The sequence below is a fragment of the Lygodium microphyllum genome, chromosome 27 (assembly GCF_053477565.2).
Source record: "Lygodium microphyllum isolate KBCC chromosome 27, Lygodium_microphyllum_v1.1.10, whole genome shotgun sequence".
Classification (NCBI taxonomy): Eukaryota; Viridiplantae; Streptophyta; class Polypodiopsida; order Schizaeales; family Lygodiaceae; genus Lygodium; species Lygodium microphyllum.
In genome coordinates this window covers 110,931,008-110,941,707 of record NC_141161.1, presented here as the reverse complement: position 1 = coordinate 110,941,707, position 10,700 = coordinate 110,931,008, and positions in this window count along the sequence as shown.

Sequence of the window (10,700 nt, the reverse complement as noted above, 5' to 3'; positions counted from 1 at the left end):
TACCATTATTGCAATATTTAGTCTTGAAGACCCATTTTATTGTAAAATATTACACGACGCAGCGAACAGAATCTGAGAAAGAGATAGAGAGTACACAACAGATAAGAGGAGAATCAGTAAATTCTTTAACTCCAAACAACTGATACAAAGATGGCTCTGTCCACCCGTGCGCTTCCATTGTGTGAAGCTTAGATGGTGATCTAGACAGAAGATAGGTGAAGAGCTTAAGGCTAGCTGGAACAACAACTCTGACTGGGTGAAAGATGAGTGATAGATGGCTGCGAAGGGGTTTAGCTTTTATAGCCCACGAAGGCTGTTAGGTCGGCCTGACTGACCTACCATATGAGCCTCCACTAGTCGGCCAGGGAATATTCCAGGGAATATTTCCTTTACCATCGGGCCGGGGGCGCTGCCCTGGATCCCCTGGGACCCCCCAGCCAGGGACCGCTTCCGCGGCCCCCAGACCCCATAATAGGGGCCCCTTTTAACTCCCTTACACCGCAACTCGATGCAATGCACCTCGAGTTGCTACCAGCTTAACCACTCCGTCTAACCCAAAGATTAGACCCACAACGGTCACCTTTTTGCCATCCGGTCACATAGACCTCATCTGATATACAAGTCAGGACTCAACCAATGTTCGGGCTCACATTTGGATTCTCCTCATAATGGGGGCCTTACAACTTTGAGCACCATGGAGCATTGGTAGCACCTAATGAGGGTGGGGCATTGATCATATCTAACACCCCCCCTCAATGTCCACCCATAGGTGAACTATCTCCTTGGCCCAATGCTGAGTCTCTGAAGATGAACTTAAAGCAGATCCTTCGTAAGTGCTTTGGTGAAGATATCTACTCCATTCTCCCTTGTTGGACAGTAGACCAGTTCCACTATCCCATCCTCCATCAAATCACGCACATAGTGATACTAGATCTCTATATGTTTGGTGCGTGCATGAAACACTGGATTTTTGGCAATGGCGATGCAACTCTGATTGTCACATCTCAGCATAGTTGGTTCTTCATCCTGCACTCCCATATGCCATAGAATCCTTCTCAACCATACTGCTTCACATGCAGCAAAACAAGCTGCCTTGTACTCTGCTTCGGTAGAAGACAATGCCACTGTTGGCTGCTTCTTACTAATCCAAGAGAAAATTCCTGAACCCAAAGAGAAACAATAACCAGAAACTGACTTCCTGGAATCAGTGTCTCTTGCCTAATCTGAGTCACAGTTCCCCACAAGAGAAGTTTCGAAACTGTATGTGATACCATAGTCAAGAGTTTTCTTTAAGTATTTGAGCACTCGCATCCCAGCCTTCCAATGACTCTCATGAGGTTTGTTTGAGAACCTGCTCAAAACACCAACAACAAAACTGATATTTGGTCTGGCGTTACACAAGTAGATCAGACTGCTGACCTCCTATACCTCCCAATGTCTGCTAGTGCTGATGTATCCTCGACGGATAACTTTGCATTCACCTCCATAGATGTAGCTATCTCCTTGCACTCGGTCATGCCAAATGCCTTCAAGATCTCCCATGCATACTTCTTCTGAGAGATGAAGATCTTTCCTGACTCTTGCCAGACTTCAATCCCCAAACAATAGTGTAGCAAGCCCAAGTCTGCCATTTCAAACTCAGAACTCAAAGCCTTTCGAGTTTGGTTGATCATATCTTCATAGTCATCTATAATAAGAAGGTCATCCACATATAGGACAATCACTACAGACTTTTTACCATCCCTGTAAACATACAAGTTAGCATCTGAGGCACATCTTTTGAAGTTTAGGTTTAAAAAGAACTTATCTATCTGCTGGTACCATGCTCTGGGGGCTTGTTTCAGCCCATATAATGCCTTCTTCAGCTTACACACTTTGTTCTCAAAATGGGGGGCGTCAAACCCTGGTGGCTGAGCCACGTACACCTCCTCCTTGAGGTCACCATTTAAGAACGCTGACTTAACATCCATTTGGTACACTGGCCACTTCTTGTGGGCAGCCATTGCAAGTACCATGCGAATAGTGGTCATTCTGGCAATTGGGAAAAATGACTCTTGAAAATAAAACCCTTCAACTTGTGAAAATCCTTGGGCAACCAGTCTAGCTTTGTACTTTTCTAAGGTACCATCAGCCTTGTACTTTACCTTCCAGATCCACTTGGTGCCAATAACCTTCCGCTTTGCTGGTCGATCCACTAGCTCCCAAGTATCATTCTTCATTATGTTGTCATACTCCGCCTGCATAGCAGCCTTCCATGATGGATTTGCAAGTGCTTCTTCTAAGTCAGTTGGCTCCTTTACTTCTCTCATAATCTCAACTATCAAGGCCATATTGACTATGTGAGCAGAAGCCCTCCTTTGCTTCTCTATTCTTTGAGACCTCCTTGGTCCTTCTACCTTCTCCTCAACAGATGCAGGCATAGGATTATTGTGGTCATAGAGCTGCTTCACCCAGCGCGGCAATGGCTTTTCCGGTGGGGTGATGTCAGGTTGGTAAACTTTTTCCTCATCATCTGAAGATGATGCTTCCTCCTCCTTAAGGATAGGGACAGCTCTCGGGACAGGTTCGTAGTGGACTACTTCTTTGCTTGATGATAATGTGGAAGAACTTGCCTTCTCCTCCTCCACTCTATGTGGCTCCTCCTTGAACACCACATCACGGCTCGCGATGATCTTCTTTGCCTCTTGGTCATATAATTTGTAAGCCTTCTGCTCATCACTATAACCCAAGAAGATACATTTTCTACTTTTTGGTTTTAACTTGTTTCTCTTCTCATTTGGAACATGAGCATAACATTCACATCCAAAAATTCTGAAATGTGAGACAGATGGTTTCTTACCAATGTAAGCCTCATGAGGTGTTTCTCCCTTGAGAGCCTTTGTGTAGCTCCGATTTAGAATGTAGACTCCAGTATTAATAGCTTCAACCCAAAAATGGTTAGGGCAATCCCTTGCCCTTTAGCATGCATCTTGCCATCTCCACAATGGTGCGATTCCTGCGTTCCACAACACCGTTCTGCTGAGGTGTGTGAGGCGTCGTCAATTGACGCTTGATCCCTTTGCTCTTGCAAAAGCCTTCAAACTCCTTTGAGTTGAACTCACCACCACCATCTGTTCTAAATTTCTTCACACTTTTCCCTGTTTCATTCTCAACAAGTTTTAGCCATTCTTTAAACTTACCAAAAGCTTGAGCCTTATCACGAATGAAGTACACCCACATCTTCCTACTGTAGTCGTCGACAATCAACATAAAATAAGAAGATCCCCCCAAGGCCTGTGTAGGCATCTTACCACACAAGTCAGCATGCACCAACTCTAGAGGAGTCTGTGCTCTATTCTTGCTTTCTTGTGAAAATGCCTTTCTCTGTTGCTTGCTCATCATACAAGCTTCACATGGTTCCTTCAATTCAGTTATTGTAGGTAGGTGAGCAACCATACCTTGCTTTTGCATCTCCTTCAATACTGCAAATTTGATGCGTCCAAACCGTTCATGCCAAAGCTTACTTGTGCCCACTCCAGCGGTGGCTGTAAGAGCACTTAGCTCATATAGGTTGTTCCTTCTTTCTCCTTTGCCAACAATTGTACCAGCACTATCAAGAATTTTTGCACCTGTCTTCTTGAACCTCACTTCATGACCAAGATCAGTTATGGCAGCAAAACTAATAACGGATTTCTCCTGATTTTGGCCGGGAACTTTTCTCAAAGGAAATTGAGAGTGAGGTAACAATGACCTAGAATCTATAGAGCTAGAGTTTCGATTTATGTTGGGACTATGCCTTACGGGCAGAGAGGTCGAGCTTTGCATTCTTCTCGTTTCCCATTCTCCTTGAACCAAGTGTAGTATAAATCCGCTTCAACCCTGATGTTTCTGCGCAAATTGGTTCGTCTGGGGCTCGACGCTAGCTACCTCCTAGGAACTTGACCATTAGGAAAACCCTGATTCAGGTCAGTCCTAAGTGGGAACAGCCAGATGCTTCCGCTTCATGGCAGACTCGGGAAGACCTTGATCGCAAACCCTATGGCATTCCTTGTGAGTGCCGGGTGATGCTTTCTAGACTCTCTTCTCAATGGGCTGCTAAGACGTGTCCTACTAGGGGCAGGGGGACATGTTACATTGATTATCTGTGTCATACAAGATAGGGAGCCCACCTCTATGAAGGAGACATTGCAGTCAGAGCATTGGAAAAATACTATGAAGCAAGAGTTGGATGATATTGAGCAGAATGGTGCTTGGGATATTATGCCTCGGCCCATTCATAGGAAGGTGATTGATATAAATGTTAGATATGATCAATGCCCCACCCTCATTAGGTGCTACCAATGATCCATGGTGCTCAAAGTTGTAAGGCCCCATTATGAGGAGAATCCAAATGTGAGCCCGGACATTGGTTGAGTCCTGACTTGTATATCAGATGAGGTCTATGTGATTGGATGGCAAAAAGGTGACCGTTGTGGGTCTAATCTTTGGGTTAGACGGAGTGGTTAAGCTGGTAGCAACTCGAGGCACATTGCATCGAGTTGCGGTGTAAGGGAGTTAAAAGGGGCCCCTATTGTGGGATCCGGGGGCCGCGGAAGGGGCCCCTAGCTGGGGGGTCCCAGGGGATCCGGGAGTAGCGCCCCCGGCCCGATGGTAAAGGGAATATTCCCTGGCCGACTAGTGGAGGCTCATATGGTACGTCAGTCAGGCCTGCCTAACAGCCTTCGTGGGCTATAAAAGCTAAACCGCTACGCAGCCATCTATCACTCATCTTTCACCCAGTCAGAGTTGTTGTTCCAGCTAGCCTTAAGCTCTTCACCTATCTTCTGTCCAGATCGCCATCTAAGCTTCACACAGTGGAAGCGCATGGGTGGACATAGCCATCTTTGTATCAGTTGTTTGGAGTTAAAGAATTTACTGATTCTCCTCTTATCTGTTGTGTACTCTCTATCTCTTTCTTAGATTCTGTTCGCCGCGTCGTGTAATATTTTACATGGTATCAGAGCTGAGGGGGCTCTAGAGATCGGAGAGTGTGCAAGAGGCAAAGGCTTCAACAGCAAAGAGAAACTATGTTGACTTCCGGAAGCAGTTCTGGCGCATCAAGAAGCGGTGCAAGAGGTGGTGTTGCTGTACCGGCTATTCAAAAATTGAGGATTCGTCCACCAACCTTCAGCGAAGGCAAGTTAGATGGTACAAACTACACCTTGTGGAAGTTCAAAATTACAACTATCCTTGATTCTTATGAGCTTCTGGAGACTGTGCTGGGGACTGACGTAGAACCATAGCCTACCCCCAACCCATCAAATCCTAGTGTGATGATTCCCCCGAATGCACATCTTCTACAAGCTTGGAAACGAAGGAATGCAGATGCATTGTGTGCCTTAGTTACAAGCTGTTCTGACAGTGTTTTGACTTTGATTCAGCATACAACCAAAGCATCAGAGTCTTGGAATGTATTAAGGAGTCAGTATGAAACACGAAACCAAACAAGGATTCAAAACTTGGAGAATCAACTAGCAGCGGAGAAGTTTGCTGAAGGAGAGACGGTTGAAGCATTCATCACTCGGATTAAGAATCTGCGCGACCAGATGGCTAGCGCTGGGATACAAAAGACTAGCGAAGAGCTAGCTCGGAGGTGTCTTCGGATTTTTCCACAAAAGTTTGATGGACTAGTAACTGCCCTTAATACTCAGGTGAGACCTCAAGCTTTGAATTTTGAGGAGTTTTGTGCATTATTAATGGAGGAGGAGTTGAGGCTGAAAGCCCGAGAAGGAAGCAACAATGAAGATGCTGCATTCTCTGCCAATGCAAAAGGCAAAGGTGGTTCCTCCACCAAAAATGATGGTGACAAAAAGAAGAAGGGCAAAAAGAAGAAGTTTCAAGGAGAGTGCTTTTACTGCAAGAAGAAAGGACATGCAATTGCAGATTGTCGTGTCAAGAAGGCAGATGAAAATAATGGTACCCTTAAAAGTAAAGGGAAAGAGACAGCCAATACGGCTGAAGCAGAGCTAGAATTATTCATGGCGACCATTGAGGAAGTGTGCTTCTTGGTGCAAGAAGAATATACCACTGACTCATGGGTGTTGGATAGTGGGGCCTCCCGTCACATGACCAACAAGAAAGGTCTATACAGTTCTATGCAACCTCTACAAGAATCCATCACTATGATGGTTGGAAATGATGCTAAATGCCCTGCTGCGGGCATAGGTACTATTTCTTTTGTTGCTGCAAATGGTGAAGTCAAAAAGCTTTCAAATGTGTTGTATGTTCCCGCGACTGTCTGCCTAGCCCTATCCAAGGGGGTTGTTAGCCGCGCTGAGTATATGGATCTAACCCACCGCAAGAGGTCTCTTCGTGGGTGCTGCTTGGAGCGGGAGGACACTTTGGTGCCAGGGGAGGCTTTGGCTTTAAGGAGATCATGCTTGTACTTAGGTACATTAATTGATCTCTTTGCTCAAGGAACTAATTCAAGAAAATCACTTAATGCTTCAGGTTGAAAGCCTAGAGGGAGAGGCAGGAACAGTTACCTCCGACTGTCTGCCTAGCCCTATCCAAGGGGGTTGTTAGTGGCACCAGGTATATGGACCTAACCCGTCGCGAGAGGTCTCTCCGTGGGTGCTTCTTGAAGTGGGAGGATGCTTGGGTGCCAGGGGAGGCTTTGGCTGTAAATCCCTTGCCTCGAGATCCCGTGCAAGAGGCCGACGTGACTCGAGATGGGATCTCGAGGCCCGTGTACTAGTCAATGGGAAGAACTTGGAGCAACAATCCTGTAGATTGCTGGGATAGCCTTCGGTCATGACATTGGATGTATCCAGGGTTTTGATAAATAAAGAGCATTCATTGGAGAAAAAGGAACTTGCTTGGCATTGTTTTTATGTTAGTGCCTAAGTTACATGAAGGAACCCGTGATTAATTTGTTTAATTAAGGAAGCTGATTTCGCATGTCAAAACGTAATGTGTTAGGTAATTAGATAACTAAAGCAAATTAAGAAAAGTGCAGTGGATGTGACTTAGGTCGGCCGTCCTATGGAAGGGTGGTTCCGGTTAGCTGGGAACTTTTCTCAAATGATGAGATAATAAGACAATGAAGACCTAGTATTAGTAGATGTAGAATTTCTGATTTATTCTGTTTTAGGGGAAAGGAATGGACTATGCCGTATGGCAGAGAGGTTGACCTTTGCATCCCTCTCGTTTCTCGTTCTCCATGAACCAAGTGCAGCATGAATCCGCTTCGACTCTGTTGTTCCTATGCAAAGTAGTACATCTGGAGCTCGACGCAAGCTCCTTCCTGGAGACTTTGCTGATAGGAAAGGAACCCTGACCTCAGGTTGATCCCAAGTGGGAACGACTGGACACTTTCGCTCGGGGCAGACTCGAGAAGACCTAGATTGCAAACCATGTGTCATTCCCTATAAGTGCCAGGAGGAGCCTTGTAGACACTTCTCCCGATGGGCTGCTAAGACATGTTTCACAAGTAGACAAGCGGGCACGTTACGGTTGGTATCAAAGCGAGGTATCAGAGTGAACCAACAGGATCTAAGATTTACAAAGGAACTTAATGGAGGAAAGTAAAGGAAATAAGGGGACAGCTCGGGGAAGGTGAGTGGAATAGAGCAGTGTTTTCTGTTGAAAACATTTTCTTACTCACTTATGGATGCTGGGTTGCAGAGTTACAAAATATGGAACAAATTATTGGTGTTCCAGGTTATGTTTATGACTGTAATGCATGCTTCGAATTATTGACAGAGGCTAGGTATGATGAATATTATGGACTACATCTATAATCCTTCACCCCTGTATGAGGAACGGAGATGGAGGGGAGAATCAAGAATATACTACATAGCAGCCCACCGACTTGCGTACCTTCAGACCAACTTGAAGAGAATCAAGTGGATGGAGGATTTAAAGATCGTAAAGCTATTCATCTTTGTCGAAGCTCACGCAAACGCAACCCTGCATGTTGGCAGTCGGCAAGTCAAGCAGAATAAGTATGTGTATGAAGAAGTGACTCGGGTGATCCTTGCCGACAGAATCAAAGTGCTAGGGCCTTATGAGAAGAACGGGTATCAAAGGAATGGATACCCCAAGCTTCCTATGACTTATCATTTCCTGAAAATCCATGACCCCACTCCATATTATTACTCAGTCCCTATAGCCAATTGTAACACAATCCTATTTTCCCTAAACTGATGTTCCAAACAGCTTGTTCTACTTTCCCGAAATAAATGTACTCAAAGGGCTATCCCCTCATGAATGAACAAGACTTTTACTATTGTCTATCATGATTGTAAATGTTGGCAAAGGAGTTAAGTGATTAGGTCACTTGGCTAAAAGCTGTGCTGGTCATATTAACGTAATATGGAAAACGTTTGATAAGTTTTTAACATAAAGAATCTTATTGCCTAGGCACAACCCCAAGTGTAGGTTCCAAGTCCGACCCCTTCACTAAGTACGGCTATGATTCAAGAGAAGAAGTTCCTTCTCAAACAAATTAAGCCACCTGAGTTCGATGGCAAGGGAAGGACTGTTCAAGTTGATGCTGAGATCTGGATCGAGTCCATGGATGACTGTTTTGAGGTAGCAGGAACTGCACCTGCTAACCAAGCCATGCTCGCCAAACTTAAGCTTACAGTCAAAGCAAGACTTTGGTGGAAACAATGGTCCAGAGACCAAGCGATCTCGGAAGGAACAGTCACTTGGGAGAAGCTTAATGAAGCTGTGCGAGGGAGGTATCTGCCACCTGCCTACCACACACAGAAGATGAACGAATTCTATGAATTGAAGTAGCTTGGACTATCCCTTGATGCATATTATTCAAAGTTCTTTTCTCTCCTAAAGTACGTGCCTCCAATGGATATGACACAACAGGTGTCAAAGTTTTGTGGTGGGTTAAATCCCCCCCATAAACACCTGCTTGGAATCAATGTGCCCAAGGACCTACAAGATGCACTCATTCAAGCTGCACCAATAATACAAGAGGTGCAGACCAAGCCAAGGAACAACAGGACTTGGCCTTACAGGGATCAGAACAAGGGAATGTATAGGGCTCAGACTAAGAGAGCGCAAGGTCAGAATCAGGGACAAAGGAAGAAAGCTAGGACCAATGTTGTCAACAACTTTGTTCCTACATGAGGTAATGACCGCAATCTACATTGCTTCCATTGTAACGAGCCTGGACACTTCAAGAGGTAGTGTCCCAAGCTAAGCAGAGGACATCGCCAAGGGAAATTCCAAGGAGCCGCCCATGGCGAAGGAGCCACAATCATGGCCAGAGGGAGAACCTCCAATGTTTCCAACAAGGAGCTAGGCGACGAAGAAGATCCATCCATGGATGTTGACATTGAGAGGGCAACGGTTCACACCGCTCTTCACAAGAAGGGTCCGAATCGCCAATTCTCTGTGATCCAAACTCCATCAGATTATGAAGGTAAAAGCTTCAAAACCCTAATTGATTGTGGCAGTACACATTCCTTCATTTCACTGATTAATGCAAAAAGGCTAGGGATAGCCATAATAGACGCACCTACTGTACTTGTGGAATTGGTCAATGGTCGTGAGGTCTCTTGTACTAGGAAAACTGCTAAGGCGAAATTCCTACTGGATGGGAAGCCAACTTCGGTGAGATTCAGGATAATGAACCTAGGTATCCACGAATGTTTACTTGGAATGGATTGGCTAATACCCAATGATACCCACATCCACTATGGAAAGGGCCAAGTCTCCTTCCGAAATTCTGAAGGGGAACTAGTTACAAATCAAGGAGAGGCTAGTAAGCCAATAATTTAGCTGGCAAAAGCAACACAGATAATAAAAGGAGTTAGAAAGGGCCTACCTATCTATCTGATTAAACTGAATAAGCTAGATCAGAATCAGGAATCTGGGGAAGAACCTTCATGGTTAAAGGAATATGCAGACGTATTTCCTGAAGAGCTGATAGAACTTCCTCCTCAAAGGGAAGTCGACCATAAAATCAAGCTGGCGCCAGGAGCTGCACCAGTCGCAAAGAGGCCGTATAGGATGTCCATCTCGGAAGCTATTAAACTGAAAGAGCAACTCAAGCAACTATTAGACCAAGGCTACATCCATCCTAGCAGTTCGCCATGGGGAGCTCCAGTACTGTTCCAAAGGAAGAAATGTGGAACGCTTCGACTATGCATTGACTACAGAGGGTTGAATCAATCAACCATTAAAAATAAATACCCCATTCCAAGAATAGATGAACTACTTGATCGTCTTCAAGGCGCGAACATCTTCTCTAAGATAGATCTCAGATCTGGATATTATGAGATAAGGATCAAGAAAGAAGATATCCCGAAGACTGCATTTAGCACAAGGTATGGACACTTTGAATTCCTAGTGATGTCATTCAGGTTGACAAACGCTCTTGCTACCTTCAACAGGTTAACGTAGGATATCTTTAGGCCCTATCTTGATGATTTCATACTCGTCTTCTTTGATGATACCCTATCTACTCTAAATAGAAAAAAGATCATGAACCCCAGCTTCGCATTGTTCTTGAAACAATGAGAGCACACAAGCTTTATGCCAAGAAGAAGAAGTGTGCATTTTTCAAGCGACAGATTGAATACCTGGGATTCATTGTATCGGTGGAGGAATTTTAGTAGATCCGACCAAGGTTAGAGACATTCAGGAATGGCCAACACCAACCTCTGTCAAAGAAATACGTAGCTTTCTTGGATTGACATGATGGTACAAGATCTTCA